This window comes from Octopus bimaculoides, chromosome 23, assembly GCF_001194135.2.
Source record: "Octopus bimaculoides isolate UCB-OBI-ISO-001 chromosome 23, ASM119413v2, whole genome shotgun sequence".
NCBI classification, from domain to species: domain Eukaryota; kingdom Metazoa; phylum Mollusca; class Cephalopoda; order Octopoda; family Octopodidae; genus Octopus; species Octopus bimaculoides.
Window position 1 is genome coordinate 33,279,817 of NC_069003.1, and position 3,252 is coordinate 33,283,068.

The following is a 3,252-nucleotide window of genomic DNA, read 5'->3' on the forward strand; positions in this document are numbered from 1 at the left end:
CCACCACCACAACCACCACCACCACCACCACAGCCACCACCACCACCACCACAACCACCACCACCACCACATGTCAGCATGATGGCAGATTACTTCTGGTCATTGATACATGATGGTATGGATGCACAGTGCAAGCAGAATCCAAAACACTCCTCTGTTTGGTTCAATATGTAGGCTAACCATTAGGAGCATATCTTTTTCACATTCATTTCATTTGATGCTGATGTTTCATTATTCATTTCATGATGAACATGATTCATTTCATGTTGATTTGTTATACATATGTTCTTAAATCTAACAGAAAATGCTTTTCCATGATTACTTGCTTCATTCTGATAAAGTGACAATTTATTAAAAGTTCACAATTTTTATTATTATTTATTTGTATTTTACTGAAAATCTTTGCATGATAGAGCAAAATAGTTTTCATATTTAAAATCAGCAACTCAAAAATATGTAAGATCACATCCATGAACAAAAATTGAAAATTAAAAAATTCCCAAATGCAGACCAGTGTTATTGTTTTTGATATTGTAATGAGCTGTTATGAAGAAAACTTCTAAGTTACAAATACTCTATGCTTTTTCTTTTATATATAACTGTGTATAAATAGATACGTACATATCAATATATACACATGCATACATATGTTCTAACACCCTCTTTCTTTTCCTCTCACCATCTACCACTGATTCTCTATCATTCTGTACTGTTTCAGAAATGGCAGTCTCATTGTACAATTTAAGATTATCTTTCGTATTATTGTGACTCAACCAGAACCTGACAAACCTGCGGTACCAGAAATAAAACTTGATATATCCATGATCATTAAAGTACTGAATTCAACAAGCTCCAAGTCAATTTTGTCAATTACTAGCATATTGGAAGTTGAACGTAAGTAGTTTGTGCATGATTTATATCAGTCTGTCTGCTTTCCCTTATTCCTAACAAATAAACAAACCTGCATGATCTATTGAAATTTAAACCTCAATAACTGAATACCGTTACATAACATTGAATATTGATTCAATCTGTTTAATGACTTGTTCTTCAACAGCTATAACTAGCAATTCAGTGTCTTGTTTCAGGTTCCCATTCATTAATCACAACCAGTGTTCTTTACTTTCAACAACCTTCATTGTCGCAGGAATTGGCCATGTAATTCCATTTCTTTCCAGCTCCTTGTTCTGTTGTTCTTCCTTGTATTCTTGAATCCTCCGACTTTCAGTAAATTTTTGGACATAGTATTCCTTCTTCACTACATACAACATAATTTTTCAAACTGAATATAATATTTCTAACAATATCTTCTGCATTTAACAGTCTTCTGTCTCCTTCCTTTTAATGTAGGAAGAGCCTTTTGATATTGATTTTAGGTTGGTGTGCATTGTGTATTGAAAGCAGCTTCTTAATTCTACATAAGTTCTGTAGCAATATCAAAGGATATTTGTTGATGTCTTATATCACTTAATTAAATTAATAAGTATGAAAAACAATATCAGATAGGGCTTTTTAAAAAATTTTTCTATCATCATCAGTGTACTCCAAAAAGTCATTTTGGTAGAATCTTTAAGTAAATGTCGACGAATAAAAAAACGAATTATTTTGAGAATATGACCAACAGCATAGATTTAGTAATTAGGGTAGCAGAGAAAATATGTTATAGATTTAGGTGTACCCCACCAGATGAATTTGATAAACAGCTAGACTGGCAGAACATGTATAATTTTAAGTACACACTGGAGTTAATGGGACCTGGCAAGTTTGAAATGTTGATAATATGTTTTTGTGAGAATTAATATTCTCTTTGGGGATTACAACTTCAAAATTCCTTTAGAAGAAAAATTAAGTTGATTATGATGCTGATCATAAGGAAGATAATGATATTGATGATGATGTTGATAATGATGATGGTCTTGATGTTGATGATGATAGTGATGTTGCTGATGTCTAACATGTTTTTTCTTTTCTATTTCAGTTGTAACAGTTGGAACAACTGGTATGTATCTTTAATTCCTTATTACAATTATTGTATATGATCATATTTTGTTTTCACCTTCACACACACTCATGCACATGCAAACTAAATACACATACACACACACACACACACACACACACATCAAACAAAACAATTTCCTGTTTTGTTGCATAGTAATTCAGCAAATAATATTGCCAGAATTTTCAACTTTGATATGCATTTTGTAACATGCACAGTGATAGCATAAACTAACATAAGCTACATACTGGATTATAATAATGGAATAAGCAAATGTACTTCAAGAGGAAATGACTGGGATTTTAGCCTACCAACATATATAATATAATTTATTCTGCAAAGGAGATACTTGGTTATCCAGCCAGAGGGAAGGGCAAGAGAAGGAGAGAAGGTGATCCAGAATGAGCGTAGAAACAGGTGCGCTGCTGTAGAGGAGATACATGGCTACCCAGCCACAGGGAAGAGCAAGGAGAAAAGAGAGAGAGGGAAGCAGTAAAAGTTCAATAGAAAGCAGGAGTAGTGGAAGTTTCAGGGTGTACTCACAAGGGACAGGGATCAGAGCTTTGATCTGATGGTAGAGTAAGGAAGAGAGAAATAAATGGTGGCAACTGCTAGGGCATACCCTCAAAGTATGGGGATTGTAATGTATATGGCCAGGTATTATTGCCCAGAAAGTGCGAGTAGGGAGTGGATGTGGGGATTGCAGTGACTTGTGAGAACCTGGGTATAAAGTAGGGGTGGAGAAAGCAGTGATACAGTGAGCAGGGCAGAGAGGATGGGGTTGGGGAGAAGGAAATAATCATAGCGTATGAAGAGGAAATACGAGGAAGAGAAAAGATGCAGTTTAGGAGAGGAGATGTAGTTTGGTTTCTAGGGGTAGGGTGTAGCGTTCACTTTTGCTGATATGCATGGGTCCTCTCTAGAACCTCCTATCACCAGACATCTCAGTCTGTTGTCATTTCCTTTAAGAGGCCCAGCATCCTGAGATCAGTCCCTCGCCACTTTATCCCACATCTTCCTGGGTCTTCCTCTTCCACAGTTATCATCCACTTTCAGTGACTGGCACTGCTTTATACAGCTGTCTTCATTTATATGCATCACATATCAAAACTAGCATAGTCTACTCTCTTGCATGCCACATTTAATTTCTCTTACGCTCTTGACTTTCATGACCTGGTCCAGCACTTTGATACCTCTGTGTATATATATATATATATATATATATATATATATATATATATATATATATATAT